General features: G+C 26.6%; 2 protein-coding genes across 36 annotated transcripts in view; one reads left to right on the forward strand and one right to left on the reverse strand.

Annotated features, from left to right (window-relative positions):
• The window catches only part of LOC129614679 (fatty acyl-CoA reductase wat), a 79,688-nt gene that overhangs the window by 41,341 nt on the left and 16,979 nt on the right, over positions 1-21,368 (reverse strand). The gene's annotated exons all lie outside the window — the stretch shown is intronic.
• LOC129614672 (twitchin) overlaps positions 7,362-21,368 on the forward strand; it is a 137,914-nt gene continuing 123,907 nt past the window's right edge. For 31 of the 35 annotated variants that reach the window (XM_055529439.1, XM_055529472.1, XM_055529473.1 and 28 more), the window contains exon 1: positions 19,343-19,551. The gene's annotated coding sequence lies outside the window, so the exon portion shown is untranslated. Of the gene's footprint in view, positions 7,419-19,300; positions 19,552-19,722; positions 19,792-21,368 lie in introns of those variants that run through there. The other 4 variants (XM_055529437.1, XM_055529438.1, XM_055529435.1 and 1 more) reach the window with 4 other exon arrangements.

Genomic DNA, 21,368 nt, shown 5'->3' on the forward strand with positions numbered 1-21,368 from the left:
TGACAGATGAGTTTCTGATTGCAAATGAATTTAATAATCATTTTTCTTTGGTTGCTACCAAGTTGTCTTCTGATTTGGGTTCTAATTAAGATTATAGTACAATTGAAATAAATAGCGTTCGTAACAGTTTCTTTTTTGATAGCTTCTTGGTTCCTGAAATTCTCCAAATTATTCTGTCTTTAAAAAACTCAAACTCTGTGGGTTTTGATAATATTTCCAATAAATTATTAAAGGAAATTGCATTTAATGCTGTCGATCCTCTGGCATATATTTTCATTTCAGTGTGCTTTCATGTTTATTTCCAGATCAGTTAAAATCTGCAGTTGTGATTCCTCTGTTCAAAAAAGGCGAAAAGTCTGACAGAAACAACTATAGACTTATTTCCTTGCTTCCTACAATTTCAAAAGTTTCGAAAAGGCAATGAGAATTAGAACATTAAAATATTTATACGAGTTGCAGTTTTTTAGCTCAAAACAGTTTGGCTTTAAAAAAGGTATGTCAACTGAAGATGCATTGTTAAATTTTTGTTCGCAAATAAATGCAGGTCTAGATAATAAACTAAATTGTGCAGGTCTTTTTGTTGATGTTATTAAGGCTTTCGACATGGTGAATCATAAAATTCTCTTAAATAAATTATTTGCGCTAGGTTTTCGTGGTTTTATATTTGATTGGTTTAAATCCTACATAGAATGTAGAACACAAAAAGTTAAAATAGGTAGCAAATTTAGTAGTGTTCAATGTATTAGGTTGGGAGTTCCACAGGGGTCAGTTTTGGGACCTATACTGTTTCTTATATATATTAATCCGCTTTTTGATCTCGAGTTTGAGGGTAATTTAACAGCTTTTGCTGATGATCTTGCCATTTCCTATTCTTGCAATAGTCCACTCAATTTATCGTGTGCGATCAATAAAGATCTTAGCTTGTTAAGATATTGGTTCTTTCGACATAGGCTAATTGTTAGTGGTAAAACAAAATTAATGTTTTTAATTTTACACAGAAGGAACTTTTTGATATCAATCTAGTTTTCCATTCATCTGGTTGCAAAAGTGATTTTATAAATAGTGATTATAACCTTAGTGACAAAATTGAACATTCTGTTAGTTGTAACTCTGCATACTTCCCTATAGAAGTAGTTAACCAATTCAAATATTTAAGTGTGTTTATTGATAGTAAGTTGAATTGGTCAGGACATAAAAATGCTCTAAAATCTTATTTGTGCTCTACCTTACGTAATTTTTATCGTTTAAGTAGAATTTGCTCGCAGAATACTCTATTAATGTTTTATTATGGTATTTTTCATTCTAAATTACAATATGGCATAAGTTGCTGGGGTGGTACATATAAAAATAAAATTTATCCACTATTGATTTTGCAAAAATGTGTAGTTAGAAAAATTTGCAAAAGGTATCGTTTATTTCAAAGTATAGATTTATTCAGAAACTTGAAAATTCTACCAGTTAGACAACTTTACTATTAAAGAGTTTTAAAGGTTTTTTACCTAAGAGGTGGTTACTTAAATAGTAGACCTTCAAATCGCTATGGTTTACGTATTAATCAAAGATTCTTAGTTAATGTTCCAGTTTTTAGAACTACAAATTATCGCAATTTCTTTGATATAACTTCTGTTCGCTTGTTTAATAAACTTCCTGAACAAATACGTGCTACTAAAAATTTAAATAATTCTGTTAAAAATGTAACAGAATGGCTTTTGGGTTTTGAGCATAGGGAGGTAGATAATTTGTTAACTAGCCTAATTTAATTTAACCTTATTTAGTGAAATCCTTAATCCAAATCATGTTTTATAAATTATAAATTTAAGTATGTATAAGTAAATCTAAATAATATGAAATAGTAAATTAGAACTAAACAGTAATAATTATAGATACATAGAAACAAATAATTTTATTGTGAAAATCAAAATTTTTGTGGTATTAGTAGTATTAAGCAATTGTAGTTTATATAATAATTTTTGGGTAAATAATTTGTGGCATTTACACTATTCTGTTTTATAAAATAACAATTCCATATTTCTTATTCTCTTAGTTTAAGCACACTTTGTAATGATATAGAGAATAAAGTATTAAATAAATAACCAAGGCTCGGTTATTGCAAACACATCCACATGAAAGGAATGAGACAAGCAAACAACAAGATTTTTCTTCCGTCGACCTCATACCAATCGTCTAAATGATTCAAATAGTTTTCGTAACAACAATAACTTGGTCCAATTAACTAGTTTTGGAAATAGTGTGACAAGGACTGTGAAACAACTTTCTCTGTACTATAAAAATGTTCGTGGACTAAGGACTAAAACCTAGACTATTCTGATCAACCCTTCGCTTTCTGACTGTGATCAAACGGATACTTTGTTATCCCCCTTTCATTAATAAATCTTGAATTATTTAACTCTTCATTTTCGGTTTTTAGAAAAGATCGACATAGACTTCTCTTCAACTAATATTATTCACATTCAGGACTCCGATGATCTTGAAATTATTGAAGTTAAAATTGAACTAAATTTTAAAACACTTTTCCTAGTCAATTTCTATTTACCGTTTAAATTAAGTAATGAGTTATATGCAAAATTTTCTTCGGTATGCAATTTTCTTAACACAGAGGATGAGATTTTTATTTTCGGAGACTTTAATCTCGCCCAAATTAAGTGGATGACTTATGGTGGGGAACCGTTTTGACTTTCTAGTCAATTGGAGTTTTCTTTTACAGATGCTTTTCATTTAAAAAACTTACAACAAATATCCTCAATAACAAATCTCTACATTGTGGGAGAAGCTCGGTTAAAAACTAACTGACTTCTTATTGGTGATGATACAGTCGTAGGAGATACGTAGGAGAAAATTGGCCAACGGAACTCATGGGGTTTTCGACGAGAGTGACTCCGTTCTCGAATTACCATCTTGGACGTCTGTCTCCCGCGATACAATTTCGATCGTGGTTACAAAGAAGTGTTTCCTGATCGACGCATATGATTCTGGTGTTTGGTACACGGATGGAACCAAAACGAACTCAAGGGTGGGCTCGGGTGCACACGGAGTTCGGCCAGACACATGCATAAGCGCGAGCTTGGATCCGTATTTCTCGGTGTTTCAAGCTGAAATGCATGCACTAGAAATATGCCTGATTAGGAATATTTAGAAAGGAATATAAAAATCGCACCATCTATGTACTCTCAAACAGCAGAGCGGCGTTCCTGGCGTTCTATTCGGCTTAGAACACACCCAAGCCGGTTTGGGCCTGTGTGCTCGCACTTGTGGAGCTGGTACCAACAAAAAGATTGGCGCTTATTCTGATGCCGTGACACAGCGGGGACAAGGGCAACGAGATCGCTAACGAGTTGGCGCGGAAGGGATCTGAAGTTTAGACGAGGCTTTCTTAGTGTTGCAGAGCTCATGTCAAGCCAACACAACATTAACATCTGACAGACCTCAAAGAAGTCACAAATGTTAATTTGATTTTTGAAAATATATGGAATCTAGCTGACCTAGCATTGCAGCACAAGCAGGATTCGGACTTTATTAAAGTATCTATGTTGCCGTAAGTCTACATTGCATACGAAAGTCATAAATATTACTCGTACAATGAAGAGAAAGAGAAGAATCAAACCAGAGACTTTGCGCAAATTCACCTATATTCTGTTAGTCGAAAAACGTGATGTGACGGGTTGTTATTCTAAATTTTGCAAAGTAAATTCCAAAGCAAAATATAAATCTCAATATACATACTTCAATAGCATCCCATTAAATTAAGTGATGCGGCAACCAGAACATGAATATAGAAAAGGGAATTATAAAAGTGCTGTTCGAAGTTGATGAAACGGACATTCTTATTAAAAAGACAAAAAGCAGTATGTGAACAAAGCTTAATAAAAACGTGAGAAGGAAGCAGGTTGACTTGCTGTTCCAGAGCTGGTACAGATGAAAGGAAAATCATTTGAGGTACTCGCAACATCATATACCAGAAAAACTGTAATAAATAAAAATAAATACATATACTCTATCTACATCCAGAATGAAAATTTTTAATTAAGAAAACAAATTAACAAAACAACAAAATAATACAAATGAAATTTTTACTTTATTTCTACGTGGAATCAGTCATTCACACAAAAAGAAAAGGAAAAGTGAAAAAATGTACAGAATAAATAAATATTTTCTGAGGTAAATCACAAGCATACAGACTTGCGATACAGGTGTATGCGACATACACCATTTGACAATATTTTCAGATGAGTGGTTATGAGATCACCCTCATTTAATCACGAGTTAATTACAAGTTCCAAACAATTTTCTAATTATTAATATACGGGTTTAACGGAATAAAATATTTATACACTTATCCCTCGCCTGTACGGAATTTCGGTTTTACGGAATTCAAACATCAAACAAAGTCTCTTTTTACGGAAAAAAAATGGATTTACGGAAAATTTTTAAAATGCAAGAAAAAAAAGTAGTCTAAAAAATTACAATTTTTATAAAAAAAACTGATTTCTAGGATTTTTTTTGTTTAAATATACATATATGTTAAATATTATGTAGATACATGAAAATCATTGCGATTATGTACATATGTATATGTACTTAACGTTCCGTAAAGCGAGAGATGAGTGTAATTTGTTTTTTTCAATTACACAAGCAAGATATATAAAATTGATGAATAATAAAAATAAATTTTTATAAACAATAGAATGAACAACAACTTAAAAAAAAAAAGATTTTTAATGATTTGTAATTTCCTAAAGTCGTAATTTTTATTTTATTAAGATTCTTTCCAATTTTATGGACGGACCTTAAATCGAATTAGAACAAGTAAAAACATATCGGTTTATTTAGACCGATTATACCCTACAATTTGACGATCGGAATAACAAAATCTTATTTTTGAAATATTTAAAATTAGCTTTTATAGTTGTATGGAAGTTATCCCAACCTCTCAAACCATTCCGAAAAAAATTCTAGCATATGTATGACCTATAATTAGACACATGTCTGACCAAATTTATGCAGCTCGCTTTAAATATTCTTTCAAATATTTAAAATTAGCTTTTAAAGCTGTATGATAGCTACCGAATTCGATGTCTGAATCGGTCAAAATAAAAGAGGGTTCGTACTTGGCAGATGAGAAACAATTTGCAAAAGTTTGTTGAAGTTTGCTTTATTCATTTTTGTGTTATCGGGCGATCGGCTAAATCAACGCAGTATTTTACGCTGAGCAAGAATATATATTTATGTCCATACCGCAGACAAGTGGTAACTCCGTTTAAAAGTTAATATACCCTTCACGAAGATGCGGGGGTATGAACAATTTTAGGTACCGTAATGTAAAAAAAATTTTTGTTGCCCATATTAAAATGCAAAAAAAAGAATGTTGAAAAAACACATGAGAGTCTCGGAAACAAAATGGGTTAGACTCAGAATATGGATTTTTTAAAATATTAGAAGTAAATAGCGAAAAATCAAAATATATTTGTACATTGGGTGGCCATGAATCGATCGCAACATTAGAGAAAAAAATCAAAGTTAAAAGTTTTTCTTTTTATAAAATTACAAAAATATAAATTTAAAATAAATGTTTAGTATATGTACATGCATAAATACATATATACTTTTAAGTAGGTATTTAAGTGCCTATATTGTTATTGTTTTATACATTATAAAACAATAACAAAACTCTGAAAATTTTTTGGTATAAATAAAATATTGCTAACCTTGAAAAAAAATTTTTTTTTCAGTGTAATGTTTAAAGAATGTACATAGGTGTAAGTTACAAACATACGTAAATAAAAGTGAATAATGTTTAATACATAAAAAAAAAACATTTGATTTTAATAAAACAAATATAAATGTGCAGGCACATAGTATGTCGCATAGGACCAGTTAGTATTCCATTAAATACGTATGAACATATTATACACTATATACGAGCTATAGGTTTATTGAACTCATTTCGAGAAATTTTTTTGAAATAAATAATTACTGTACTATCTTCTCACTTAACGAGTAAAATTGCATTTTTTGCCCACATGTGTATTGTTTCCAACAAAATAAAAAATTGATAACTGTTCAATACGGATACTCGTATTTGTACAAAAAATTCCGACCAAAAGGGGATGTGCATATTAGCATGTTCGACTGTATTTAAAAGAATGCAATAATATACTGAAAAATATGATAGTAAATATAAGGTAGAAAGAAACGATACTTGCAATCAAACTCATATGCTTAGGAACTATAAATTAATTTCTTATATCCCTTCAAATCAATGCTGATCAATTTAAAAAATATTTTTATTTATTAAAAGATTTTATAGCTATTAAGCACAAGCCCATTACTTTTGCTTTTAATTTTTTTTTGTTTTTATGAATTTACTTGCCAAAAATTTATAAATAAATATTTATGCATTTGTGTATTTATGTATGTATATATATAAAAAAAAACTTGTAATTTTAGATAAATACGATGATTAATTCTCTTTATTTTACATTAAAAATTTCTTTTGAATTTTTACTGATCTTATGTATTTAATTTTTGTATAAACAGGTATAAGTGGTATACCTATACATACATTAGGTGGGCCATTAAGTTTTCCTTTAAATAAAATTTATAAGTGAAAATATTTGAATTGTTCTGGATTTTTTCTGAAACAAGGTAATTATTATAATTAAAATTAGATAATTATACTTTTGAATAAAAAAAGTCTACGCTGCATAGATTAAAATACACAGCACATGATATACAAATAAATAATTGCCTTATACATTCAAAAATTCAACGTTACAGAGCATATGAATTTCACATTAATATTTTGGAACATTAATCCGCATATGAATTGCAAATTATGAAGTGCAGTGAAATGGCAGTTTTTTTATTGTGATTTCTTTAGAAAACGTCATTATAATAGTCTCTTGCGTATATATAACCGTACCAAGATGATTTAGAGTGCGGCGTGTATTGGGTCCCCCCGTTGTGGCTAGTAATGTTGCAATAGTGACCGATATCCCGGCCGCGATTATGGCTTTTATATCGCCTAGGGTATCCTTAAATTGGTGGGCCAATGATGTCATGAGCTGGCGGGGTTATGCCAACCATAACCGTCTCTGTTATACTACATTAAAATTTTTTATGTAAAGAATTGGCTTATATTTGAAAAATTTGACTATAATTTAAAAATTAGAAAAAAAAAATTGACCCACTCCGATTATGAATGCAGACGTATGCATATTTTATAGCATAATATTATTTTTTGCAATGAAGGCCAAATAAAAACAAAATAAGTGCAGCAACAAATCAAGGTTTTGTTTGCCTTACAACTAATTGAGCAAAAAAAAATTTTTTCTCAGTTTGCGAAACGACAACGGTATTTACGGTTCGATATTATAAAGAAAAAAAAATACATTTAATAAGTATGTATTGCATTTAAATATATTTTTTTTAACAAAGTGATTTAATTGAAATGTGTACAAGTACAACACAATTTAAAATCCAAAAGATCAAAAATTTAAAAGCTTTTGTCGAAAACCAATTTAAAACTATACGATAAAGGTCCAAGACTCGAGGTTATGCACGTTTCTAGAGCGCACTCTCTATATAACGTTCTAATCCGTATCCTAACGGCTTAATGTTTTTCATTTTATTGTTAAGAAGCTCTCACGCATATTCTGAAAGCATATTTTAAACAAATTTTTCTGTGAATTTATCCTGTGCGTTAAGCCAAAAATTTAACGATTATGGAAGTATCTGATAAGTAATTTTCGTTTAAATTATTTTGTGAGCGGACAAAAAGTCAACCACAAAGATTCAATCGAATTTAAAAACTATGTGTGTATAAATAAATGCCAGCTACATTAAAATTTTAAGTTAATCGTATACACTAAAATACATACATATATTATTTCTGATAAAAAGTATAAGGTCACAAGTCGATGTTACACTTTATTTTTTCAACATAGAAAGCATAAAAAATGTTTATTCTGCGTATTTTTCATTTTTATAGTTCACGTCTTTAACAATATTTTTATAAAAGCGTACAGCGCCATTATATTTTGTATTTAGGGACACAAAAAAAAATAATTTTTTTTTAGCTCATACAAAATATTTTTCCTTCAAATTGCTTAGTGAAATACTTAAATTAGTTCATACTCGTATTTTTGTGTGTGTTTATCTTAAGATTAAGAGATTGAACCTAATTAAAGAACTTAAATTAGTTTATATTTTTGTGTGTGTGTATCTAAAGATTAAGAAATTGAAAAAATGTTTTCCGCATTCCCGTATTTATTTATTTTTTTTTAATTTTTTTTTTTTGAAATGTATAAATATGTTTTTATTATACGTAAATATGAAAAAAAAAACAAATAAAAACGTTTCAGTCGGTATAAACTGATTGAATTATACCCTGCATCTTTCATTGTTGTATAGCAATAACTTGGACCTGTGAAATCATTCTATAGAAACTTCACGGATATTTCTCACCTATAATTGGACACACGACTGCCAAGTTTTATGAATATGATTTTTTTATTTTTCCAAATATTTAAGATTAGCTTCTGGAGTTATATGACAGCTACCCGAACCCATTGTCCGAATTGGTTCAATTACAATAGGTCCGTCTTGGCAAAAAAGAAACAACTTGTAAAAGGTTGGTTTTGATTGCATTATTCTTTTTGAGTTATCGTGCGATCGGACGCACAGATATTTCTTTTCCTTTTCCGCTCCTAGGAGGAGTATAGGGCTAGTGCTTAACATCATACACTATGTCATGCCCAGTTTTATTGCGTCATAGAGTTTTAACTAGGTAGGTGATTAGCCTGACGCACAGATATGGGCATGTTTAAATCAACGCAGAATTTCACGCTGAGCAGGAATATATATATATAAACTTCCATACGGCAGATGGCTACTTCAAGTGGTTAAAAGCTCCATACCAAAGTTAATATACCTTTCACGAAGGTGCAGAGTATAAAAAAATATCAAACTGGATTAGCACTATTTATCGGTGCTATTATTACCATTATCGTACAATTTATGTCATTTACTGTAAAAGCCTAAAGTCGAAAACAAAGAAAAATTAGAAAGAAATATTTAAGTATGTTAGCATTGACTGTTTATGCCTGAATTCGATTAGCTTCTGAGATATTAAAACTTCTCTTTTGGAAGTAGTTTTTTTCAATATATAAAGATATGGCTATAAAGGATATTACGCTACCAAGCTTGAGCAAGACAAATTATTGGTAATTTGCAATTATTTTTGAAATAAATTAATTAATAATAAATTCATTTATATATCTGATTGAAAATTTCAATACAAACATGCCAACGGAAAATATTTTTCTTTATGGAAGTCGACAATCAGAGTGGACAGAGCAAAAGAATTATGAAAGGAATATCAGATTCATAAGTAGCAAGCCAGAGGGCATGCAAAAAACAACCCAAACGAAAATTCAATTGATAAACAATAAGGAATTATTAGGGATAGAATGATCTCTGATTGAAAATTCTAATAAAAACATGCGAAACCACCAAGACTTTTTCTTTCATAGCACACGGCGTAATTGCTTGTCGAACATAGGAGTTTTTATTTGTATTTTTTTTACTTTTCTTGTCCCTTTAAACTAGCTTACATTTTGAAATTTTTATTTCCTTTTTTTTTGAGAAAGCTTTCGAATAGTATTGTTATACTAATATACATAATAATAAATTAATATATAAAAAACCGCAAAGAAGCAAATCTTTATAGTACGCATACATATGTTGTATATAAGGATGTATATATATATGTATGCGTAACATAAATTGCGGAATTTTCTTTTTTTTACTATATACAATGTTAGCGGCGTATCCGGAAATAATAAAAACTTTTTTATTTTTATTTTCTAATACAAATTTTATATAAAAAATAAGAAAAAAAAGTTTGTATTGTTTCATTATTATCTTTATTTCCTCTTATTGGAACATTGACTATATCATATACATATCTAGAATGGATATCATATAGTCTGGATAGCTACGAAATAATAAAATAATATAAAAGATTTACAAAAAAAATCTGTATTTGAAATTTAAGAAAAGCAACTGTGAAATATTATAAACCCATCCTAATTTGTTTTCATATACCGAAGAATTTTTAAAATTTGCATTTGTGATTTATTGAGAAAAATTTGAGGAGTGAAAAACTAGACTTGGGAAAAAGTTTTGAACTAAATCGTAAAATCCATTGAATGCAAATAAAAATAATTTTAATTAATTAATTGTTATCCAAACATAACAAAGAGTTCATATTTTTAATTCATTCCATTTCTAATTATGATATATCAAAAATAAGAAAAAAGGTCTAGAAGAAAAAGTTTCAATAAAGCTAGGAAAACAATTGTTATAAGAGACAAAATTATTTTTAAAGTCGTTCAATCACACAATAATACCATTAATATGAACTAATTATTAAAATATAATCAATACACAAAAATGTTAATATTTCCTATTCTATGACTTAATGTGATTATTACACAAATATATGCAGAAAGGATTTAGTTCCAATTACATGGAAAAAGCTAAGTTGTATAAGAGATCGAACTAATAAAAGGGTTAGATAGCCAAACAGTTTACATGGCTAAAAATTTATTAAAACTAAATTTTTAGCACTTTTCCAAAAATTTTTTGAAAAAAAGTGCTTATTAGTTTCACTCTGTCCATCCGTCCGTCCGTCCGTCCGTGGACACTTTTTTTGTTTACAAAACTTCTACACCCTTGAAAGCTGAAATTTAATACGTACATAGATCTTTACCAGAAAATTATTTCCGTAGAACAAAATTTTTACCTGTCTCCCCCCTCTAGAAGTTATATCCCTCCAAAACCCTAAAAACGGCCTTTTTTAACTATTTGTTGCAATGAAACCATAAGCATTTTTAAAATTTCGCAAACGCATAAAGACAGCGGCTTGCTTCTGCTAGCGCGGTATACTACAGTTAAACTTTAGAAAAACAAAATGGCCGTTCAAATTTACCGTTACCTAAAGTCCGTTTTTTCCAAATTTTTGATATTGTTTTTCTTCTAGACCCCAGCCTGTAGAAGCTTGAAATTTAGGGGCTCTTAGACATTAACCAATAGTTCATTTCGTTAGAAGAAAATTTTTTTCCACCTCCACCCCCTCTCAAGTTATCGCCTCTTGAAATTTGTAAAATTTGAATTTTTGACACCTTATAATTCCGAAACCGCAAGCTTTTTCAAATTTATATAAATGCAAAAAGCTAACGGGAAATTCCATGACATTAAAAAATATAATCATTTTTCTTAACTCACACAATTAAACCTTAATTTTTGCTTTATTTCAAAGACTGCATAAATCGTTCATCCTAAATATATGCAATCCTAGAAATAGTTTATGTGATAGCTACACATAGACTGTATTTAAAAACAGAATTTTCACTTGTTGAAGGGAAAAGTGCTACAATACAAACCATTGGTTTGACCCGACTTTATTCATATATGAATTTATGAAAATTTTATTTGATACAAAAATTACATAAAATAACGTATATATAACGTATTGGATAAATTATTTTTTTTCTCATTTTACCACTACATGGGTAAATATAAATTTTATGTAGGTGGTTGATAATAATATTTTTAAATGGAAATATATAAATTTAATGTGAGATATTTTATTTTAAATAACCATATTATAAATTTTTCGCCATAAATTATTATAAAAAATAGCATACAAAAATTTTCTTCTCTGAATCTATCTAATCTCTAGCCACTCAACTAGTTCATCGTTTGATAAAAAATTACTTTAATATTTGGATAAGGAATAAAATCAAAATAAATTATTCTTAATCATTTAATTAAATTAATTAGGTTCAATTTTATTCCAAGTTTTTAACTTGAAATCACGATAATGATACATAAAAAATGAATGTCAAGCTACTTATTTCGGCATATACCAAATATGATTCTAACAGATAACAGTATATCATTAATTCAGAAAGAAATACAACAAATAATTTTACATCAAATTCACCATCGAATCAAGGTTACAGCAGAAAACAGTAACATTCGTAAATTCATCCTATTATTAAGATAAAAACATGGTTTATTGGCAATGATGTAACTAATTAATTAATATATTGGTTCAATTAGTTTTAAGTAAATCAAAAAAATTTTAATAGATCATATATGTATATGAATACTCTATATTACTAAAATTTTAAATATCAAATTGAAACTGCACGAATACCACTTAGAAAATATATTAAATATTGTATATATATATATATATATATATATATATATATGTCATAATTATATGCATTATTTATACTATATAGCATCAAGTATATTTTGGCAAAACGGCAAAAAAATTGTGTCAAATTCATCATCGAGTATAAATTAAAAATGAATTTTTTTTTTATCTTTCACTTTTCTTTGTATTTTTATTCTTTTATGATATGCGTTCACTTTTTAGAAATGGTATGCATGTCGTCATCTTATCCTCCTCCATTCAAATGCAAAAATAAATTTGTTTCTTTCGAAAAGTTAGAAAAATTTCGAAAAGTTAGAAAATTTATTAGAAATATTTATAAAAAGAAAATGTAGGTTTTTCATATTTCCTCTCTTTTCTTTTCATATACCTATATATACACACATATAGATATAAGAAAAATTTTCTACATAAACAACATAAATGAAAATTATTAAATATAATTTTCTTAAGGCATAACAGAAGCTAGCAACGGATAAATTTTTTTTCATGTAGGTTGAAAAAAAAGTATTTAAAAATAAAAAATTTAATTCCGACTACAATTAATTTTTAATTTTTTTTTTCTAAGATAACAACAACAAATTAAATATAATTAAGATGAATATCAAATGTACTATTTTAAAGGTTTCTTATAATTCATAGATGGCCAAAAACATTTTGTTTTTAATTTTCGGTAGAAGGTGAAGCCAATAATTTAAACAGAAAAAAAATAAACAATTTTCAAAAGCAATGACATTTGCTGACGCAATCTTGTACTTCTATTAGTTTCGGGATTTGATTTTTCGACAATCAGCAGTGTACTCACTGAACGTTGTTAGCTTCTGATAGAAATGGGCTGGATGGAATTGAAGTGAATAGATTTAAGACAAAACTAGTGCTCTTTGAACGAAAAACAAAGATGTCCAACTTTGAACCACTCAGATTGAATGGGTAAAATTTAGATAAGCGTTTAGTCTGAGCCCGATAGTTAAATATTTGGATTTCGTCCTAAAATCGAAACTTCACTGGGGGCTTAACGTTGAAACGAGCGTATTGAAGGCCTGCACAACTCTTTGCACCAGTAGAGACATGATTAGAACCGGTGGAAATTACTACTAAATGAGCGAATTTTATTAAAAATAAATTATAGAAACATGCAAATAACTCGAATAATCATAATAACCACTTGACATACATAAATTTAATTATGCATGTATTTACATAATTTCCAAAATACTATAATTTTTTTTGTTATCTATTTGTTTTTTTTTTTATTTATTTATATACAATTCTAATTATTCTATTAAAAAAAAATAAAATAAAACTCATTAACCTATAAATACGGATATAAATGACTAATGTCAGCTCTACGAATTTTCATTTTCTACTGAATTATTTATGACAAGTAAATAAAATGTCCTTGTATATATATATATATATATTTATTTATAATAAATAAAGAATTAAAAGAGAATCTTTTTATATATCATTATCAACATACATATATATATATATATCGAATTTAACTTAATGTTTAAAATAAAATTCAAATTATTATCTACTTAAAAACTATTTAATAATTAACCAAAACAAACAGCAACAACGAAATAAATGTAATGTATTTAAAATTTCGAAAATCCACAGAAATTAAAGCAAAATATAACAATGAATTTGCAACTGAATTTAAATTTGTATATTGTAATTTTCATATATGCACACCCAAAAATTATGGGGCATACTTGAGTATTTTGGAAAATAATTTTAGTGTGAAACACTAAAAAAAATAATCTCAATTGTATTGAGTTGAATTAAATTGATGCAAGCTAACTTAAATTGTATTTTAACAATTTGAGTATATTTGGGATATATATGTAGCTAGGACATTTGGGATATATTAGAATAATCAAGATTTCATTTGTCATCATTTTTTTACCCTTTCCCTCTCTTATCGATATTTAATGTTTTATTACAGCTTGCATACCATAGTAAACTTTAGTTATTTATTTATTTTTATTTGTTGTCGAGGAGGTCACCTAATTTTATATAGAAAAAGCAAAAAGCCATACCAAAAAAAAAAGAAAAAATATAATAAAATAAAGTAGAAAATTTTTATTTTTGGAATTTTCTTGCCAAAGTATAAATAAATTACTTTACTCATACATATACATATATTTCTATATATATAAATCCATAATATGTACAGAATACATATATCTTTATACACACATGTGTCAGAATTTTTATTTTAGGTAGTTCATTTTATTCAAAATTAATTTTTTCTTGTAATAGAGAATTTTTTTTGTACTCGTATTATACAGAAAAATTTAATACCTTTTGAAAACAAAAACTTTTTCCTTAATTTTGTTAATTATTAAAACATTTTCTAACCCTTCCCTTCCACATCCAAATTACAGTAATAACGTATGATTCAACATAATTCAGCAATTACAATTCATAAGCTGAATTGTAAATTAAATACCGTAATTATTGAAATTTTCAATAATTTAATTTTTTAATATTTTTACTTATAGACAGATTTTTTTAATTGTAAAATTTACACAATTATTTTCATTCCTACTTCTTCAAAAAAAAAATATTTTTTCTTAACATTTTCTATTCTCATTTGAATTACTCATTTTAGTAAAATTAATGCCGTCAACGCCTTCACCGCCTCCCCACAGAATGAACCACAATATTACCTTCCCTGTGTGATCTAAGATTAAAATTTCAATAATACGACATTTAACACAAGTTCAGCTTATGATTTTCTAATTTATTTTAATTGCTGAATTATGAAGATTAATGCAATATTACTAAATTCTGAATATTCAGAAACAATATTCATCATTAGAAAATATTCTTTTGATTTTTTGTTTTTTGTGATAAATTAAAAATACTCATAATTGCTGTACTTTAATTAAAATATTATAAAAATCATTTCATGGTACGAAATTAAAAAAGAAATGAGAAGAGATAAAAATATTATAGAACGGCAAAAAATCGAAAGGTAATGGAGAAATAGAACACAAAAATAAAATTTTAATTTCACAATACTCTGAACAAATAAATATAAAATTACTAAAAATAAAAAATTAATTTTTTCTTGCATTTATTTTTGTATTTCTTACTCCAGATTTTTTATTATTAATATATATATATATATATATGAATATGAGTATGTATGTATATTTATACATTTCTGACGGAATAAAATTTGATTCTAATGTACATGTGTATATTTTAACATATACTTGTATAAAAGCAAGTATGTACCTATGTATATTAACCAATTTATTGTACATTCATAAATGACATTAAATTGTACATCGGTTTATAATTGAAAATTGAATCTGAACTGTCAAGAGAGAAATTTTACCATTCAGGAAGGATTCAGGAAATACAAAAAAAAAAACTTTTTTTTTTTATATAGAAAGGATATTCTCTGTGCATTAAGGGCTACAATAATATAGTTCGTTGGCCGAGTATGATCCATTATCAAGCTGCGATTTTAAAAAATAAAACCATTTAACATCTATTGTATACTTATGGTACACGCGGGCCAAATTTCATAATTGAGAATTTTTAATAATTTAAAACAATTTAAATTTTTATCTTGGAAAAATACACAAATAAATATATTATTTTGTAAATAATAACTTTTTTTAGTTCTCAGAACCTTGTTTTTAACCCTAAGACCGGGCACAACCAGACAAAAATTGAAGAGCTCTCAATATTCTCTTGATTGTATATCGTATAGTTATATTTTGTTGACTGTTTTTTACGTCACTCTTGAGACTTGGAGTCTCGCATAACTGATTACTAGAAAGTTCTTGAATTAACTCATTATCCTTTATTAATTAATTAATTCATGATCCTTTCACAGGTAAAGGTATTAAGCTAAAATAAGTTCATAATTTCTAAAAACAATTTGTCTCATCATAAGTATTTCAAGAGAATTTAAATTTTTAAAATCAATAATTAAGATATAATTAAAAAATTCAGGTTATAAATGTTAATTCCTTGTTTATAAAAGTATAGTTAGTACTGGCGAGGCCAAATGGTAGTATAAACAAAGTGAAGATGTATATAACATCCCCAAACATACAAACAATTATTGTTACGATTGAAATGAAATTTTAAAAATTACCCAATATGGTTTCAAAAAATATTAATATTTTAATCTAAAAGTTACTCAAATAATAAAAAATCATAAGAATTCTTAGTAAACTAAATTAACAATTAATTCTATATTGAACCTTAAAAAATTTCATATAAAAATTTTCATATAAATTGTTTATATTGTATTTGATACGGCGGCATTCATTTTAATTTTTAACATAAAATTTAAGGTGAAAAATATTTAAAAAAAAACACAAACTAGTTTTTATTTGTGTTTTCCACCACAAAAACAGCAATGTAATTGTATTTGTTAAAACAAAAATTTATTATTTTCAAAAAACAAAAATTTTCATTATTTCAATCAAATTTAATTTTGAAATATTTTAATTCGTCTTTTTCGAATATATTATATTTGAGCTTTAAATGTTTGTGTGTGCGTGTGTGAAAAATTATATCCCTTTACTTTAAAATTCTCTTAAACAAAATACCCATTTTTTTTGTTTTTTTTTTTTGTATGATTCGAAGATTTAATATTTTTTCAAAATTTAAGAATTCTTTTTTTTTCTTTGAATAGCATACCAATGCTTTTCAAACATCTTTATATTTGGAATGTAAAATCAAAAAAAATTGACAATTGTTTGACAATTTTACATTGCGTAACAGTTTGAAACCTCATTCGTAAATTCACCATACAAAAAAGCCGGTTATAATCATTAAAGGTGTCATCTAACTTATCTGTGACATTAAATGCAACAATATTGTTTCTGCTACACAATTCAACCATTACAATTCATAAGTTGCAAATAACGTTTCAGGCTTATGCTAATTTTATACCTTAATAGTAGTAGAATATTTCAGTAAAAGCTGGCTAGGACTATGTATTTATCTTACACACACATTTCATATATGTACATATATTTTGTTAAATTATTTATTTGAAAAAATTTTAAAATTTAAAAAAATTCAAAGACTTACTTTGAAATATGTGATATTCTAAACATTCTAAAACGAACAACATACCTGTAACGAAATAAAAAATAAAGTTAAAATATTTTTAGAATTGTTAGATTTTAAAATTGTTTAGATTCCCTAAAATAAAAATATAAACATGACAAACAAAAAAAAAATTAAGGAGAATTTGAGAACTAATGAGGTTTTTCTATTTTCAAATTATAATTCAAGAAATTTTGTATAGATTCCCCTATAAGTGTTTTCATACATTTCATACATAAATAAGATTTCTCACAAAATTTTTATCTATATACCCTAACTTCCCAATTTAAATTTTCTTCAACATACACGAAACTCAACTTATGATTTGTATTTGATAAATTGAATATAATAATCACTGTATTACTGTATTAATTTTAAATGACTGATTTTTTCAAAGACAGAATACGCAGTAATTAAAACACAATACGCAGTAATTAAAAAATCTGTATATTAATACTGCAATATTACTGCAAATTTTAAATTAAGGATATAATTATTATTTTTATATTACTGAGTTGCAATATACTGATGCTATTATGTAGTATAAAAGTAATTCAAAATAAAGTTGGGTCAAACCAATGGGTTGTATTTTAGCACTTTTCATTCATAAACGAAACTATTTCTAGGATTGCATATATTTAGGATGAACGATTTATGCAGTCTTTGAAGTAAAGCAAAAATGAATTCAAAGAGGGGTTAACATAATGCTCGATTTTAAGGGTTAATTGCGTGAGTTAAGAAATATAATTATATTTTTTAATATCATGGAATTTACCGTTAGTTTTTTGCGTTTATAGAAATTTGAAAAAGGTTGCGGTTTCGGAAATATAAGGCGTCAAAAATTCAAATTTTACAAATTTTTTTCTAACGAAATGTTAGAAATTCTAAAAATTTTCTTCTAGCGAAATGAACCATTTGTGAGTGTCTAAAAGCTGTTAAAACTCCCACAACCTGAAGTCTTGAAGAGAAACGACATCAAAAATTTGGAAAAAACAGATTTTAGATTATTTTTAAAGTTTAACTATAGTATGCCGCGATAGGAGAAGCAAGCTAATGCCTTATGGTTTTACTACAACAAATAATTAAAAAAAGGCATTTTTAGGGTTTTGGGTGGTATAGCTTTTACATGAGGGAAGATAGGTAAAAAATTTGTTCTAGAGAAATAAGTTTCTAGTGTCATGTCCACGGACGGACGGGCGGACGGACAGAGTGAAACTAATAAGCACTTTTTTCAAATTTTTTTTGGAAAAGTGCTAAAAACAGATGTCTCGGTATGGCAACAACAATTATCATTGCCAACAAAAAAGCTAAAAAAAAAACACAGAACCAAAAGAGATCTTGACTTATTCAGTAAATAAAGTTGTACTTAATTGAATAAGTCAAGTTGATGTTAGACCTGCGTTCTAATAGATGCCAAAATTTTTTGTTTTTTTTTAATATCTTTAGTTTAAATATCACTGACCTTTGTTTTTAAAACAATATTTATACATATATATTTATATAATGTGTGTATTGTAATAGCCATAATTTATTCCCAAAAAAGAAAAATAATAAAAGTAAAAAAAAAAATATATTCATTTTTATTTATATATAAGTAATGTGTGCCAATAATTCAACACAGTTAAATAGCAAAAACTCTAATATTCACAATATTACGTGTATTCCACACAAACATAATAATAATACATATTAGAATCATAATATTAATTCACAATAATCCATACATTCACGATATTATTATTATTATTACATTATATAAGTATGTATGTAAGTACATATATCTATATGTATATATATTTCATTCTTTCCATAGAATATTCGAATCTAAAAACATAAAAAAAAATTATTCTTATCTTTTTCTATATTATTCTATTCTAATTTGTTTTTTTGTATCCTATTTTGTTTTTTTTTTGTTTCTATTAATTTTTTCTCTATCGATTCGCAATTTTAAATGAAATTTTTTAAATTTTTAGTCAATCAGTATCCAGTTGTAGTTCGTGTTTCGCCGCGTGAGAAGATTTTTTAATTTTTTTGTAAGAATATCGCGCATTCTTTTTAAAAAATCATCTCACCTCAAAACAAATATTCAATAAAATTGAAAAAAAAAATAAGAACCGAGACGAAAATATCGAGCCAGTTGGAAGAAATCAAATTTTTTTTTTTTTTAAACCCTAATTTTTTTTTATTTAACTGTAAATTTCTAAATTTTTCTCTTTTTTATTTTAATTTTTTCTTAATTTTTAAAAATAATTTTCTTTTATTTTCTTATTTAAATTTCATCGAATTTGCAATTTACAAAAAAATATTACAATAGAATTAAAAAAAAAAAGGAAATTAATTATTTTAAATAATTTTGATTATAGAAAATTAAAAAAAAAAATCAAAACGGAAATAATTAAAAAAATTAAAACGGAAATAGTTAAAAAAAAGCTGTGTGTTTTATCGATTTCTGAAATTCATTAAAACATTTAAAAAAAAAAACAAAAAAAAAAATAATAAAAATAAAAATTACATTTACAAAAACTTGGTGAATTTTATTTTTAAGATACTTATTTTTTTTTTTACTGTATATTTAACTCTAAAAATAAACTAAAGGATGTAAAAAGTAACGCAGACAACACAAAAAGGAAGTAAGAATTTAATTAAATTAATTTCACATACATTGATGCCAATTAACATACATTTACTTAGAGCTTTACTTATGTATATATAGAGTGTCTCGTATCATAATTCACTGCTATATATCATTGCATAGCGCCTTATGAGTAGACAAAACTTTTGTATGGAAACGATGTCCATAGCTCAACTAGTTTGGAGCAACAAGGGTTTAAACACAATCTCGACTAAAATCCTTAATCAGATCAGGTAGCATGATGATTCATATATCAAATTGCAGCTCAATTGACAAGGCTGTACAAGGCTGTACAAAAATTGGAGAAAGCTCCAATGTTATGTCACCCCGAAAATTAACGTTTTTTTTTTTTAAATGAAAAGTTAAAATTTCACATTTTTCGAACATGTCCTCATTTTGAGATTTTCAAATCATATTTAAAAAAGTGACGATGTAAGGACGGAGTTGTACTTAAAACTTCAAAAAGTAAAGAAATCGATCGAGATTGACTTTAAGTCTCTTAACTAGGAAGATTGTTTCCACACAAAAGTTTTGTCTAATCATGAGGCCCTATAAAATGATATATAGTAAAGTGCACTTGGATACGAGACATCCTACATAAATAACATCGCCTTCAAAATTACACTCTTTACTAGTTTGAAAATCTAAACTAATTATTTTTGAATTTGAAATACATACATATTATGAATGCAATTTGAACGGACAGACACACAATTCATGTGATCATTCTATAAAGATACGCATATTGGCCTGATATTCAAATTGCAATTAATTTTTTCAAGTACTTCACACAATACAAATTTAATTTTACACATATTTATAAGCTTAATTCTATAGTATCTCATTATATAGTAGATTATAATAATTTTGTTTTAATATCAGAGATTTTACTTGATATTTTTTATTAAGTACTCAAATTATGTAGGTACTTTGCATCAGTATTTTTAATAATAACAAAAAAAAAATACTCTAAAAATAACAATATTTTGACTAATAAATCGAAAAAATATTTCCATATAAAAATTCCTGACTTTTGATTAATTTTCAGAATAATCATCTACCCTTAAAAATTTAAATTATCATTCTTGAAAAAAAAAATATTTCTAAAAGTATAAAAGAAACACTCTTATCTTAGATCCAATTTTTTTGAAGTAAGCAATTTTATTCTATCAGAATGTTTTTTTAAAAACAAATGGAGATGTTTTGTACAAATGTATAGATGTATAGTAAATATATGTATGTAGCAAGACAGTTAGCTCAGTTAAAAGACAATGATCTCGGTTAATCAAATATACACAGGAAATTATTTTTTATAATTTTCTAATTTTAATACAGAAAAATCCTTTAAAAATTTTAATGCACACACTTATAAAAATT

Source organism: Condylostylus longicornis, unplaced genomic scaffold (assembly GCF_029603195.1).
Source record: "Condylostylus longicornis isolate FDR11 unplaced genomic scaffold, ASM2960319v2 ptg000116l, whole genome shotgun sequence".
Lineage (NCBI taxonomy): Eukaryota > Metazoa > Arthropoda > Insecta > Diptera > Dolichopodidae > Condylostylus > Condylostylus longicornis.